This window comes from Balaenoptera borealis (assembly GCF_965194805.1).
Source record: "Balaenoptera borealis genome assembly, chromosome: 2".
NCBI classification, from domain to species: domain Eukaryota; kingdom Metazoa; phylum Chordata; class Mammalia; order Artiodactyla; family Balaenopteridae; genus Balaenoptera; species Balaenoptera borealis.
Window position 1 is genome coordinate 145,495,450 of NC_138867.1, and position 15,853 is coordinate 145,511,302.

Sequence of the window (15,853 nt, forward strand, 5' to 3'; positions counted from 1 at the left end):
TCTTCTTGTTCTATGTGAACTTATCCACTCTGTGGTTTCATCTCATTCATGCTGACTTCCAGATATCCACTGCCAATTTCATCATGCCTCACAAGCCCTAAATTGGCACACCTAACAGTTAACTGGATATCTCCACTTGGGTGTCCCATTAAAATCTTAACCTCACATGCCTTAAACCACACTAGCTCCTTCCTGAAGATGGTCCTCCTCCTGTGTTTTCTATCTCAATTAAAAGCATCATCAAGCCCAGAAATCTCAATAATTTCATTGATTCCCACCCTGCCCTTTAGGCATCTCATGAACTCAATGACTTTCTTTATTCTTTTCCCTTGTCCCTATACCGTGATCACTGTCCTGGCTCAGATTCTCATAATTGCTTATCTGGACAGGTGCAGTGGCTTCTCCCTGCCCATTTTCCTGGTCTTGCAACCCCTCCTGGCCATACTGTGCACTGCATCCAAGCCCATCTACTACTTCCCACTCTATCCCCTCTCCTACTTAATAATATAAGTGGCTCCTATTGTTCATAGGATAAATCCAAACTCCTTAACATGATATTCAAGGATCTTCAAAATAGGATCTCACTCTATTCTTTCAGCTTTACCTCTTGACACATCTCTTCATGAACCCTACATCGTAGCCACAGTTGATGACTCATTATTCCTTAATCACAAACTGTATTTTGTTTGTCATACTCATGTATTTCCTTTGCAAATATTACAAAAAAATGTTACCATCCTCTCTACACCAACAGTCTGACCCCTCCTTCCCTACATACATACTTTGTTTCACTGGAAAGGTTTTACACACCCTGAAAAGACCAGTTGAAAAAAGCTCCCCTGATCCCTTCCGAAAGGAGTTTCCCTGGGATAATGTAGCACATGATAATTTCTACTTCAGATTTGTGAATGAACGAGTGAGTTTTCTAAGACAGGCTCACATGAATGAATGCATCTTATCGGACTCTTAAACATAAAAGAGAATTTGGTCCTACTAGAGACTACCAGATACTTTATCTTAGTACTCAGGATTATATGGTAATAAAGAGTGTATAGTTTAATGTCAACTGTGAGGGTGGTTTGGCTCTGTCCTCTGTCACCTCCAGTTGCTGAGTTGCATTGACTTCTCTGGCTAACTGAGCAAGTGTCCCTTTCATCCCATCTAGCTCCCCTTAAACTCTTAATTCGGGCAAAGAGGGCAACAACCCAAGACAGAAAACAGGATTTCCATGATGACAAATGGGTTTCTTGCTTGGGCCAACACCTTCATCAATTAGTAATGCCCTCCTAAAGTGCTAAAACCACATTCAGATTCTAAAGCCACATCCAGATTTAAAGAGTGGCATGATTAATTAGTTTTGGCTACCATGGACCTGGAAAAACGAGTAGCACTTATCAAATACCCTTGATAATTTTGCCATCTTCTCAAGGGTATTTGAATAACTACCATCCCATTCTATAGTCACCAAATAAGCTTTCATGGTTATACTTTTAATACGAAAATGAGCTTCTTTGCCTAAAATTCTAGTGGTATTTACATGGTATTTTTGTTTATTAGAGGTTATAGCTTTAATTAGAATATTGAATTTAAAGGAAAGCAACTTTTTGATCATACAGTATTAGGCAAAGGAGCATGAGGTATATAGTCTCTGCCTTCAAGGAAATCTGTCTGGATGGGAAAACATGAACCCATTAAAAGTTTTTTTAATTATATGAGCTAAAATAATACAAATAATAATGCAAACTATATCACAGTCACTGCATGGTTAATTGCCAAATGAGTGCTTTGAATTAGAATGATGGAGAGAGCATGAAGACATTAGTTATGGCCTTGATCATTTCTGTCATTAGGAGAAAATGTTGGGTGAGTTTGAGTCCTTTCTAGAAAACCTAAGATGTGAAATGCACAGCACATATATGTGAGATGCAAACACATCACCTGTCAGGATTAGTAAGATAATAAGGAGATTTTAGTTACATTACATTACTATTTGCTGGTAGTAATGACTGATCAACACTTTTTTCTCCTCTAAAGAGTTCCTGATTGGTTAGTCATCCTGGTGGACATTAGAAATGTTTTGACCACCCAACATCACTATATTTACCTTAATTTTCATATGGTGATACATATTGGCCTCCCCATCTTTTACTCCAAGGATAAAACTTTCATCCCAGCACCGAGGTCTAAGTCAACTCCATTCCTTAGCCACAGCGATGACTTCGGGATAGATGTGTGACCCACACCAAACTAGTCAGGCTCACTTGAAGTTCATTGAGGAACTTCACTTGTAAGACCGAAAAAAAAGAAGCATGCACACTTCCCCACCAGGCTTGCACTTGAGAGGTTGGACTTGCTCCAGCTCCCTTCCTTTTGCGCAAAGCCTGAAAATGATGGCACCACACAGAAACAGAGTCCTGAATCCAGCTATGCCTAAAGCAAGTTCCAACTGTGGACTTTTCAATTGCATACACCAATCAAGTCCCTTTTCTTGATTAATCTATTGTGAGTTGAGTTTCTGTCATTTATAACCAAGAGTCCTTAGTGTTAAAGTCCTTAGCCTCACTTCAGTATAACATCTTGACTATAACATCTAACACGCTTCACAAAGAACATCTCACACTATCACCTTTTACTTGTTCTTCCTAAACCTGGCCATCCAGTAACTTACTCAATTCTTACCACACTTTTCTGAAGTAGAATAGGGTAAGAATTATTGATCCCAGTAGATAAAAGCATTAACTTTAACCCAAAGAAGCTGAGTTACTGTTGCTGTCAATGGGAGTCCCCAAATTAAAACAAAATCCCTGGACTAGAGCCCAGGTCTTCTGCTTCTTAGCTCAGGTTCTTTTGTTAAATCTTCCTCAACTTTTCCCCCACACTTCATTTCTGCACCTGCCAGTTTTGTAGCATTGTTCTCAGAATTGTGATTCCTAGTTTGAATTTGGTAGAATAGAAGCACCTTCTTGGCTGACAAACATTTTGGAGGTTGTGGTAGGGCCAAGCAGATTTTGTTGATTAGCGATTCTTCACCCAGAAAATTGCCCCTATTATAGGATAATTACAAACCTATCTGATGGGGCTTAATTTGTAATGGTGATTGATGATGATGATAATGATGGTGGTGATGGATGATGATGATGAGGATACAGTGTTGGAATGCGAAATAACTCCAAATGGGTAGCAGGCTCTAAGGAACCAGGATCCAGCGATTGACCACATTTGCAACTAGCAGCGACCACCAATGACAACTCTTTGCCCTTAGCAGCTTTCAGCCTTGGCAGTCACACTTTGTGCTAAATTAAGATGTTCTCAGGCTGAGTGATGGAGTGTAGCATCACTGGAAATCAGACCCCCAGGTGCTGGAAGCCACTGGAGCCTGGCACATAGGCCGAACCACTTGGCAGTACAACGTCCCCCTCGGGAAGCAAACTGGAAGTGAAATAAATGAACTTGACAGTGTTTGCTATTACCAAGCATAAAACTGTTTCCCATAAGCAATCACTTGCAAGACAGTAAGAGAATTCTGTCCTCTAGAGAAGGGGTCCCCAGTGAGAAGATTAGAACCTCCTGGTAGATCTCAGGGTCTTCCCAAGTAGCTCTTAGATGCCAGAATGTAGCATCCTTCACCTTCGCCTTATTAACATCAAGAGCTGATTCACCTCTAAGCCAGTAGTAACCACCACACACCCCGTACCCACCCATCCTCCAAGCTTTGATGGGTCTCCCACAGGGAGGTCAATTCAACTCCCTCTTCTGGCCCTCTTGAGAATCTTAATTCAAGACCTCTCCATATCATTCAAGTACCCTCCACACCTCTATCCATCCCAAATCTTCATGGAGTAATATTTACTCTTCTAAAAAGACTGACCTCCTGTAACTTATAAAGGTAACCTCATTATTTGTAAGTCATTTGACCGCAGTCAACTTCAAATTGGCTATGAACACTCATTCATTTATTCATTCCTTTAGCACAGATTTATTCATCATCTAGTATGTGCAGAGCTCCAACAGGTCAGAAATTGAGAGTTCAAACTGTGTCAGGTTCACCAGCAGAGCACAGTACCTAATCCATGACTTGGCACACAGCAACATTCAACAAACACTTGCCAAATAAATTAATAAAAGGGTTACAAGAAATTTAGCATAAAACCCTGTGTGTCAAGGAGCTTGCAGAAAGTGCCCTGCTGTGTAAAACTGAAGAAAAGGATCACTAAGATCCCTCCCCACTCTAAAATTCTAGAATTCATGGTTTTAAGTCTTGGTTACAAGGTAGATGAAGATAGATAGATGAACCTATATATCAAAAGGTTAAATGACAGAACGGGAGATGTCACAAAGCGTTCAATAATAAGGCTCATTTAAGAGATAAGAATTGAAAGTACTGAAAGTGACTAGAGGAGGGAGAGATCCCTGTGGCCTGGGGAAGGAAGTAAAAGAAGGATTTGAGGAGGAGATGGGACTTGAATGAGACCTTGAAGCAAAAAATGCTTCTAAAAGTGATGCAACCGTTCTGTTTACTTATCACATATCTTTACATTCATCATTATTTATTGAGCACCTAATATACGCCAGGCACTCTCTTTTGGTGCTAGGGGCACTGCAATGAACAAAATGGACAAACTCCACGCCTTCATAGAACCCCCCTTCTTATGGGGAGAGCAGATAATGTACAAAATAAATATTTAGTGGGCTGGATGGTGCTAAGTGCCATGGAGAAAAATAAAGCAGGGAGCAGGGATGGATGTTTGGAAAAGAATAGAGTGATGATCTTAAATAAAGTGATCAGGAAGGCCTAGTTGCAAACACAGTATTTGAGTGAAGATCTGAAGGAGTGAGACTTGCAGATGAACAGCACTGCCAACAGAGAGAGCAGCAAGTGCAAAGGCCCTGGGGTAGAATGTGCCTAGTGTGTATGAAGAGCAGCAAAGAGGCCACTTGGCTGGAGCTGAAAGAGGGAGGGAGAGACTAATCAGAGAGAAGGTCCAAGAGGTAACATAGGCCAGATTAAGAGGGCCTCGTAGGCTATTGTGGAGACCTTTGAACCTCAGGTTGATTGACCTTTGAACCTCAGGTAACTCACGAGCTACTTGTCATCCATTCTCCCTTGCAAAGGAGGGGACTGAGGCTCAAAGAGCTGATGTGACTGGCCAAGGATTATACGGAAAACAGTTAGCAGACCCAGGATTCAAACCCAGTCCTACCTAGCCCCTTCTCCTTCACCTGACTCTGCCCTTCCCTCTCTCACTACTGTCCATTCATGCATCTGCATGTGCATGCTCACACACACCACATTCACACACACACACACACATACCTGCACACACACACAGTCACACACACAGTCACACACACCACCCACTCCACTTTCAGTCCTCCAACGTGCCAAGCTCTTCCCACGCACACCTGCCTTCACAGCTGCTGTTCCCTCTGACCAGAATGCTCTTCTCCCTGCTCTCTGTCTGACCAGTGAATCTTTTGTGCCTTCGTTCAAATGTAAGGACCTCAGAGAGGCCTTCCCTGACCCTCTGATGTAAACTGTCTCTGCCCCTTACCTTCTCTCTGAAAGCCCATGGACCTACCTCCCTTTGTAATTGCATATTTATTTGTGGGTTAGTTTAAATTCTTCCCTCCTCCCAGGCTGTATCTCTACTCATTGCCTAGCCCAGCGCCTGGCTCATAGGAGGTGCTCAACAAACACGTACTGAATCAATGAAAAGACCAAAAGGGTAAAGAAGACAAAGTAGGAAGAACCCAGAGAGGTTTCCAGACATCTCTAGGGAAGAGAAACCAATGGCTGCAGTGAGAGAGATTTGGGGCTGTCTCTGGACCTGGATCCTTCCTCCTTGATTTTGGAATGATACCCTACAAAGCCCATCTCTGGCTGTTCCACAGTCTAGTATTTGGGTTGGCTTTTTTTCCGTAAGAGCTTACAGGAAAACCTGAACGAATTTTTGGCCAGCCCATACATTCATCACGTGACTCACACCCCCATCCTCCCACCCCCAGCAGCCTCTAGAATGAATGTTATTTGGAGTAATTGGCCAAGTACTTAGAAAATGCTAAGGTTTATTTTTAAATGTGATTAGGACCTTTCTCTTGTTTTCTGGAAAATCACGTGAGCTTCTCAGAGATACAAAATACAATCATTAAGCACTCCTAAAACCAACTTTTTTTCATCTTGTCTTTACAACAAGCTTGCTAAGTTGGTTTAGGGCAAATCATAACCATCCCCATGTGACTGATAGAAAAACTGAGACTTAGGGGTGATTAAATGCACCATCTGAGTCCAAATAGCTGTTTGGTTGCAGAGCCAAGGCCTGGTGCATTTAAACCATGCAGCAGCTGTGTCCACCCTACCTCCCTGCCTCCCACTATAAATTACACATCCCTCTCCCATGCAAATAGTTCAGATAGTCCCCCAAACAGAAGACAATTCTAGAAAAAAGAGCCACTGCCTTCTTGATTTGGTATTTTATGTGGTGGCAGGCAACCAGTCGTTCTAACTAGGCCACAGGAAGCCTATTTCTCTTTAAGAACCCATTAGCAAGCTGGCAAAATCTCATCCCATTACCATGTAAATAAATAAGGATAAATTTCCCCACCTTAGCTTCCCAGGGCTGGACCAAAGCTCTCCCCCTCTGCACATTTTTGATAACCTACTCATTCTGGAATACCTCACAATTAAAGACAGCGTGCACTGGAAGTCAATAATTCGTCATGGAGGGGGAAGAAAGGATGAGATAATTAACATTCTCTGGCTGGCTCTGGCGGGGAAATAGCTTAGTAAGCACAAGGACATTTTCTGGGGCTGTTTCCATCACGAGGGTAGAATAAATAAGCCGGATCCTTTTGCTCTCTGAACTTGAAGGATCATGTCAGGCTGGTTGGCCCCAGGCTTGGTTGAGCTGCGTGCAGCCTTTCCACCTATGGTAAAGGAAGATGACCAGCAAATGCAGCCACAGGGTGGCAGGGGGTGGGTGGGTTACAGGAAGTCGGCAGAGGGTGCTTCCAAGCTGCTTCTCCTTAAGCTTCTAGCCCACAGCCCAAGCTTCCACTTTTCAATTAACCGCTCTCTGATCTCCAATGTTTTTCTTCCCCGATCTCCTTTATCAAGTCTAGTAACCTCACTGAGCCTTCCTTAGTTTGCCCTTCTGTAAAAGGGGAAGGTAATGCATAGCAGGGAGAGTTAATGAGGATTGAAACATCATCATTATCTTTATCATCATCATCATCATCATCACTAGCCTTTATGAATCATTTATAATGTGTCAGGTTTTATGATGTGCTAAATGTACTTCATTTGCACTATTACATTTCATGCCTACTGGGATAAATGGCCACTCTTTAAACCCCAAACAAAATAAGCTAGAAATAGATTTTTTTAGAAATTCTGTGTCACACAGTGGGAAATAAACTAATGAAACACATAACCCCAAGGGGGATGGTGCAGGCAGTTGGAGAGGGTTTGGGTGTATTTATGCATGACAGGGCCATAAATGGGTGCTGGGATATACCTAACCTTTACGGTTGACGTCAGGAGGGAAGTGGTTTCTCTGTCTCTTAAGCAAGATCAAGAGTGGGTACAGCATGACTGTGCCCTCTGGGTGCCCATCCCATGGGACCTCTGTTGGCAGCAGAGTGTCGGTCTGAGTGGACCACGGGTCTGCCCCAGTATGGCAATTCCTATATTTTATGGTGTTATGATTCTTAAGATAAAAATTTTTCTCAGCTATTACTTTGGTTTCTATGCTGATCCACTGACCGCTAGCCCAGTCTCTTTGTTCCCTCTAAATTCTACTTTCTTGATCTGAGTAGTGAAATTTTGGTGGCAATTCACTATAGCAAGTCAGAAAGGAATTGTCCTAAAATGTTGGAATGCTTTAACTAGCACGTGGAAAGTTGTCCCCCATACGATCCTTACTTACACGCCTTAATACCTCCACAGCTGTCTTTGCCTCCTTCCCTGATGGAAGGATCATCCTCCTTCAGTCTAAGGCTAATCCCTCGGGCACTTTGGATCCCACCCCCAACACGTACCTCCTCAGAGACCTGACTGCATCATAAACTCTCCCTCTGTCCTTCATCTTCAGCCATCCCCCAGCCCCCTAGCTAGCTCCTTCCCAGAAGCAACTAAGCTTACAGCTCTCTCTCATCTTAAAAAATAAAGTCCTCCCTTGATCCCCCATCCTTTTCCAGCTATTATCTTATCTCTTTCCCCATCAAAGCCAATGATCTAAGGAACTTGTCTCTCCTTATGCCTTTAATTCCTCACCCCCCACTATTTCTCCCTGCAGTCAGACGGGTTCCACTCCTCTTCTGCCTCTGAAACTGCTCACACCATGACTGTATTCTTGATGATCAGATCCAGCAGTCTTGCTCTGTGATGATGGACAGGAAGGGTTTCCTTCTTGAAACTCTACTCTCGATTTCCCATCACTAGATTTTCTCATATTTCTCCAGGTCCTCCTTTTCACTTTCCTTCAAAGATTTCCCCTGAATTGAGCCCTTTCCAGGCTGTCCTAACCTCTCACTTGAAGCTGTCTTACTGGAAGATCTTATGCTATGGTCCAGTCCATTTGCCAGTGACTCGCATCATGTTCAATTCTCCATCCCACATGTTTTCTCAACTCCTGTACATCCCCATCTGGATATCCCACAAGCCTCTTGCATTGGTTTCCTATTGCTGCTGTAACAAATTTCCACAAACATAATAGTTTAAAACACACAAGTTTATAATATTACATTTCTAGAGGTCAGAAGCCCAAAATCAGTCTCAGTGGGCTGAAATCAAGGTGTCTGCAGGGCTGTGTCCCTTCTGGAGGATTCAGGGGAGAATCCATTTCCTTACCTTTTTATCTTCTATAGCTGCCTGCATTTCTTGGCTTATGACTCTGAAACTTCAACTTATGCTTCTGTGGTCATAGCTCCCGTGACTCTGACCCTCCTGCCTTGCTCTTATAAGGACCCTTGTGATTGCATTGGATTCACCCAGATAATCCAGGATAATCCATCTCAAAATCCTTAACTTACATCTGCAAAATCTCATCTGCCATGTAAAGTAACATAGTCACAGGTTCTGGGAATTAGGATGTGGACATCTTTGGGCAGTCATTATTCTGCCTACAGCACCAATCAAACTCAGCATATCCAAACCTCTTTCGAACTGAGATGCCTCTATCTTGGTGATGAACCATCATCCGCCCCACTGGGCCAGCCAGAAACATGGCATCATCCTTGGCTCCTCCTTTTCTCTCATCCCCCCATCCAGTTAATGAGCCTGTCCTATTGATTCTTACTATCTCTCAACTAAATTCACTTCTTTCCACCTCTACTACTGATACCTTGGTTTGAGCCATCATTACTTCTAATCTGGATTACTACCACAAGCTCTTCACTGCTACTCTTGTCTCCAATTGTTGTCCAGAGTTTTCTTTTGAAAACACAAACATTAATTCTCCTAAAACTCATAAAGTTCCACTACCACTACCAGGACACAATCCAAGCTCCTTAACGTAAGCCCCCTCGTGATCTGGCCTCTGCCTACCTCATCTCCTGATACCCTCCTCTTGCTCTCTTAGCCTTTAACCACATGGTACTACTAGCAATTCCCTAATAAGGCATTTGGACATTTGAACATGCTGGCACATCTCCCCTGCATTTCCTTTCCCACCACCCCGAAAGCTTTTCACCTGAAAATTCGTTCTTTAAAACTAGCTCAGTTACCACCTCCTCCAGAAAGTCTTCCTGATGTGATAGACGGCAAAACTGGCCTGAATTCCTCCCTCCTCTCTGTATTCTCACCCTTTGCAAGGCGGCTGAATAGCTCCTCCAGTTAAGAGGTAGAATCTACTTCCCCACGTTTTGATTCTTAGTATGACAATGTGACTTGCTTTGGCCAATGGCAATGGAATTTTAACAGTTGTCCCACAAAGAGAAACTTACAAAAGCATTTGCACTTTTTTGTTCTCTGCTTTCACCATGAGTGCCTGCCCAGACTAGCCTGTTGGAGGATGAGGTACCTGGAACAGAACAGAGTTAGAGCAGAGCAGACCCCAGCCAAGGCCATCACTGACCAACCAACAGCCAGTCCATGCCCAAATGTGTGAGAGAGCCCAGCCAAGATCAGCTGGACCAACTAACTGACCTGCAGCTGACCACAGAGATTTGAGTGAACCCAACCAAGACCAGAAGAACCAACCAGCTAACCCAAAGACTCATGAACTAAATGAATGCTTGTTGAAGCCACTGAGTTTTGGGGTGATTTGTTATGCAGAATTATTTTGGTAATAAATAACTAATACACCTGACCTCCAGAGTAGGTTAGGTGCCTTTTCTCTGTGTTCCCATGTCAAGCTTGGTGTACCCCTGTCATAGCTCAGCAGGTGTCCTACTATATTGCAGCTGTCTGATTACTGTCTTTCCTACTAGCACACACTGTCCATGAGATCAGGGTCTGTGTCTAATTCATCCTCAACTTTGTATCTCAGTGCCTAGCATAGTAGCTGACACACAAAAGACCCTCAATAAATATCTGATAGATAAATTGTAACAGAGCAACTATGGTATTTTTTTCCCATCTCATTATGGTTGAGTTGGCATTTGCAATTTACAAATGCTTTTGTTTATCATTCAAAATAAATAAGCCCTCCCCCCACCCCCTCACCCCCAAAGAGAAAGAGATAAGTGTTCAATCTAGATGCAAGGGATAGTTTGTATAACGAGAGGGAAAGGCATGTACAAAGACAGAGGTTGGGAGTGAGCCTGCCAGATAAATGTGTTTAACAAGAGCAGAGCTTCATGAGAATCAGCAGTTAGCACAGCTGGGCTTTACTCCCAACTCAACTGCTTATTAGTGGTTTTATCCTGCAGGAATTAAATCACCTTTCCGAGCCTCAGTTTCCTCATCTTTAAATTTATTTATTTACTTATTTATTTATGGCTGTGTTGGGTCTTCGTTTCTGTGCGAGGGCTTTCTCTAGTTGCGGCGAGCGGGGGCCTCTCACTATCGCGGCCTCTCTTGTTGTGGAGCACAGGCTCCAGACGCGCAGGCTCAGTAGTTGTGGCTCACGGGCCCAGTTGCTCCGCGGCATGTGGGATCTTCCCATACCAGGGCTCGAACCCGTGTCCCCTGCATTGGCAGGCAGATTCTCAACCACTGCGCCACCAGGGAAGCCCTCCTCATCTTTAAAATGGGGAAAGTAGTACCAACCTTGTGGAGTTGTTGTACAGATGGACATCCCATGATATCAGCCTGGCAAAGAAACAAAGAGGATGGGAAACGAGGATGTCAACAACAATTATAACAATCATTTAACACATGGGCTCCTCTGATGCTGACAACCCTGGGGATTTTAAGGATGAATTTTCAGGTAAAATGGTGACGGGGTGGTGACAAAAGGAATACAGGGTAGATCCAATCATGTGAAGTCTTCGATGTGAGCCCAGGGAGATGATAGATCCCCAGTGTCCTCAAGGTCCCATGACGTGATCCTGCTTCAGCTCTGGGTTCCAGCCATCTTTCAATATAAACTTATGAGGAAGCCTCCCCCCCATAGGCCTCAGTTTCCCTATTGGTAAAATGAGGGTGCTCAACAGGATGAGGCCTACTAACTCTTCTACTAAAATAACCCATAGCTGGTCCTGTGGACTGGCTCACTCGATGCCCTCTTCAACCTCACTCTAGTGTGCAAAAACTGGAAAGCTAAAATCTATGCTTTACAGACTCCCTTTTAGCTAGGCTTCAGATGTGGTTTAAGTTCTGCCCACTAGATGTATGTGCACAAGACTTTGATCTGGAACTGAATGTAGGAGAGAGGACAGAGTAAGAGACATAATTTTGCCAGTGAATGGTAGCAGAGGTAGCATGCTTCTAAGGTCAGTGGCCATGGTGGCAGTTTCTCATTTTGCAGCTCTGTTGGAGGCCCACTTCTGTCCTGTCATTTGCAGAGTTGCCCTCTATTCAGCCCACCCAATAATTATGTGAACTATTTAATAATAATACCCTAACAACAAAAATAGTAATAAACACTATTGATCTATTTATTAATAAACCTCCTCCTACTACAACTTACTAGAGTGGGTTCTTTTGCCTACAACCAGGACCTCTAACCAATATCAAGGAGGAGGAAGGAAAGAAGCAGAAAGAGGAGCGGAGGAGGAAAATAAGCACAAGAGGAGCAGCAATCAAGAAGGCAGCTTATTTATTAAAGAAATCTCTTTATAGATTTCTTAAAGTATGGTAAACCTATGGAAAGATGTCCATGGCAAATACTACATTTTTTAAAATGTGTATAAATATCCAATTTTTGCAAAGAAAAAATATATACACATGCATCTGTGTATATGGATAGCAAACATTTTAAAGAACACAAACCAAATGTTAGCAGCTGTTGTTTTTAGATAATAGAATCACAAGAGATTTTAAAAATTACTTTTAATTGTTCTATAATGAGCATGGTTAATAATAGATATGTCTCATTTCCCCTGGATCCCACTCTTATTCTCTAATCTTGGCTAGTAACAAGTTTATCAGATACATTAGTCCTTGCAAATGGATACTAGACTGAATATATACAATATCTCTGAAAATACTTTTACAGAAAAGAAAACCAAAGCTGATCCAACTTAACTCCATTTAATGTGTTACCTCTCTCAGGTAACAAATGCCACTAAAGCGACTAGAAGTACTGCTTTCAGAGTCGGAGTTTAGTTTCTAAATGTTTGGTCATTTAACAGTTGTGTAGCCACAGAAGTTTCTTATGTGAGCCTCTTTTCTTTCATCTGAAAATTGGGTGTAATAGTAGTACCTACCTCCAGGGTTGGTATGAGGATCAAATGAGATACTACATGTGAAAAGTTTAGAACATTGCCTGGCAAATCATGCTCAATAAATATTAGCTACTATTTTTATTATACTAGCACCCTGCTGTAATAGGATTCTAGTACACATATTTCTTTAATTCTGAGAATAATAAGGGCAAGTGTTTTTCTCCTGGGGCACATTAAACCATGCTGATTCTGAGTTCTGCAAGAGTGGAGATGCTGCTCAAATCATCTTTGAATTCTGAGCATCCAGTATAGTGGATGCTAATTTGAATTGATGAGTAGGTAGATGGATAGATGGATGGAAAGATGGACGGAGACAAATAGATTGGTGGGAGGTAAATGAGCGCATTACTGGTGGGTGGATGTGGGGAGGGAGGACCTTAGGTGACTTAGTATGTCAAATGCCTGATTGGGAAGGCAGGTGGTTGAGTGGTGGAGCAGAAGGGTGGATAAATGATGGGATGGGTGGATGGGTGGATGAGCGAGTGGATGGATGGATGGGAGGAAGAGTCTTCAGTGACTTCGTGTGCGGGGAAGGCCCAGATAGATGGGAAGGCTGGTAGTTGGGCAGGTAACAGGATGGATGATTGACAGATGGGCAGACGCACAGAAGGCTGCTTTTCTCCCCCTCCATCACCGTAGCCCATCCGTCCTCAGTTCTGAGGCCTCGAAGCACGCAGACCGACCCTGCCAGGGCGCTCCCGAGGGGTGAGCTTCCTTGACGAGCATCCCGGCTGCCCCGGAGCTCTGAGGACCCGCAGGCCGTGGTGCTGTGACCCGCGGGGCAGTGCAGAGAAGCGTGGGCCGGCATCGCCTCCCCTCTCCCCTCCAGTGCCCCGCCCACCCGCTCGCCCCACACCCGGCGGCCGAGCGCCTGGCCTTTGCCTGCTCGTCTGCATTGACGTCTGCGGCGGCGCGGCGCGGGCTCTCTGGGGTCCGCCGTGAGTTATGATGCACATCCAGCGCTGCTGCTAAAAAAAGGGCAGTGACTTACGGCGGAAACTTCCACGAGCGCGGGCGGCGCAGGGGTGGGGATGGAGGCCTGTGGCGGCGCCCGGGGCGCCGGGCTGCGGCCAGGTGTGGCTCGAAAGCACGGTGGCTAGGACGGTGGCACAGGGTCCGGAGGGAGCCCGGGAGTCCCCAGGGCCGGCAGCAACTCCCCTGCCTCAACCTGGCCGCCCAGCCTGGGTTCTACCGCTGCGAGCTCAGAGGCAGCCTTTGTGGCATAAAGAACCCCATGTGGCAGGTGGCAAATGGCAGGTGGCTCACACTCCGTTCTCCTAAGCGCTCTCTTGATCTTAATTCACTTAACCCTCAAAACAGCCCTTAAGGGAGGTGACCTGTTTATCTCTCCTTTGCAGATCAGATACTAAGGCCAGAGAGAAAGGAACTTGCTAGATATGACACAGCTGGTACAACCAAGTCTCTCAATATATTCAGTAAAATTGTAATTTGACAGATACTGTGGAACCCCTGCTGCATGCCCAGGTCTGTGCTGGTGGCACTGAGATGGATGAGCATGGACCCTGCTGGGTGGAGCTCACGGATGCTCTTTCTGTGCCATTTCCACAAGTGTTTACCTGGGGGAGCTCAATTCCATCCCTTTCTACTCCACAAACATTTCTGAGCCCTACTCTGTGCAGAGCACAGTGGCAGAGGGGACAGAATGAGGGTTACAAAGGTGACTATGGCAGCCTTAATTCATTCATCTGTTCATCCACTGAGTAGTTATTAAGCACCTACTATGCTCCAGGTGAGCAAGGTAACCCTGACTGGCTGCTGCCCAAATGGAGCTTACACCCCCTGGGGAAGATGGGAGAACAAGGTGGAAGAAGTGCCACATCGGGTGCTAGAGGGACACAACACAGAGAGGGAGCACCCAGCCTAACCCAGGCAATCAAGGGAGCTTTCCTGGTGAAGCAAACTTGACGCCAAGTCTTGTGGGATAATTGGAAGTTAGGCATATGGACAGGAGGTGGGAAGAGAGTTTCAGTCAGAGAGAACAGCTTGTGCCTAAGCCCAGAAATGTGAGAGATCATGCTGGATTTGAAGAACTGAAAAGCATTCAGTATACCTGCAAAAATGAGAGCAAAGGAGCAAGAGTGTTGAGAAACAGGAAGTAAGAGCCAGGTGGGGAAGGGAAACTCGCTAAGGACTTGGGACTCAGCCAGAGGGCAAACAAGCTAACAACTCGGCACACAGCCAGCTTCTTTTATGAGGAGCAGATTGATATCATTTCTGTTTGTGCCAAAGAGGGCAGAAAAAAAATGCCATGCTGATGGGAAAGGGATACCATAGAAGGCTACATGGTGGAGGAGGCATTTAGGCTGTGCCTGGTTGATAGACTTTCTGTTGAAAGGGGAAGGGGAGAGAGCAAGAGGAGTCATCTTGGAAGCAAGATGGATGACATAGAACCTCATCCAGCTCTTTATGGACCTTCTGGAAAGGCCAGAGAGATATTCACAGAACCAGGGCTAATGCAGCATGATACTTCTAGGCCTGAATGTGTGTGGTGTGGATGAAGTAGCCCACAATGACACCATGAAAGCAGAAGACACAGCCCTGTTCCTTAAGAGGCTACCATTCGTTGGTGCCAGCAACTAACGAGAAAACAGAATTGCTTAAGCCTTCAACAGTGTGTATGGAGCACCTACTATGTGGCGGTTTCTGTGTTAGGCATTAGAAATCCAGTGGAGAACAAAAAAGGACGTGGGCTACCCTCATGGAGACTAATTCTGGAAGGGAAAATATTAATGTAAAAAAAGACCCAAATAAATGAATAAGACCCATGAATAGGTATGTGGTGCTATGAAAAGGCAGGAGAGGATTACTCTATTCTGGAGAGCCCAGGCAAGAATATTAATGGTGTTACAATTGAGCCAGGGTCTGAAAGATAAATAGGTAACAAGACAGAGAAGGGAGGGAAGGGTGACTGGGATGGAGAATGAGGGGGAGCTTGGGATAAAATGAGGCTGGGGAGCAGGGTCTTATGAACCACCGTAACGACTGGGGAGTGTATCCTAGCAAC

At 44.5% G+C, this 15,853-nt stretch overlaps 1 long non-coding RNA gene across 2 annotated transcripts in view; it reads right to left on the bottom strand.

The window, feature by feature from the left end:
* Positions 1-2,902: 2,902 nt before the first annotated feature.
* The window catches only part of LOC309623234, a 54,385-nt gene continuing 41,434 nt past the window's right edge, over positions 2,903-15,853 (bottom strand). For both annotated transcript variants that reach the window (XR_014241282.1, XR_014241283.1), the window contains exon 3: positions 2,903-11,251. This is a non-coding gene — a long non-coding RNA (uncharacterized lncRNA). The remainder of the gene's footprint in view (positions 11,252-15,853) is intronic.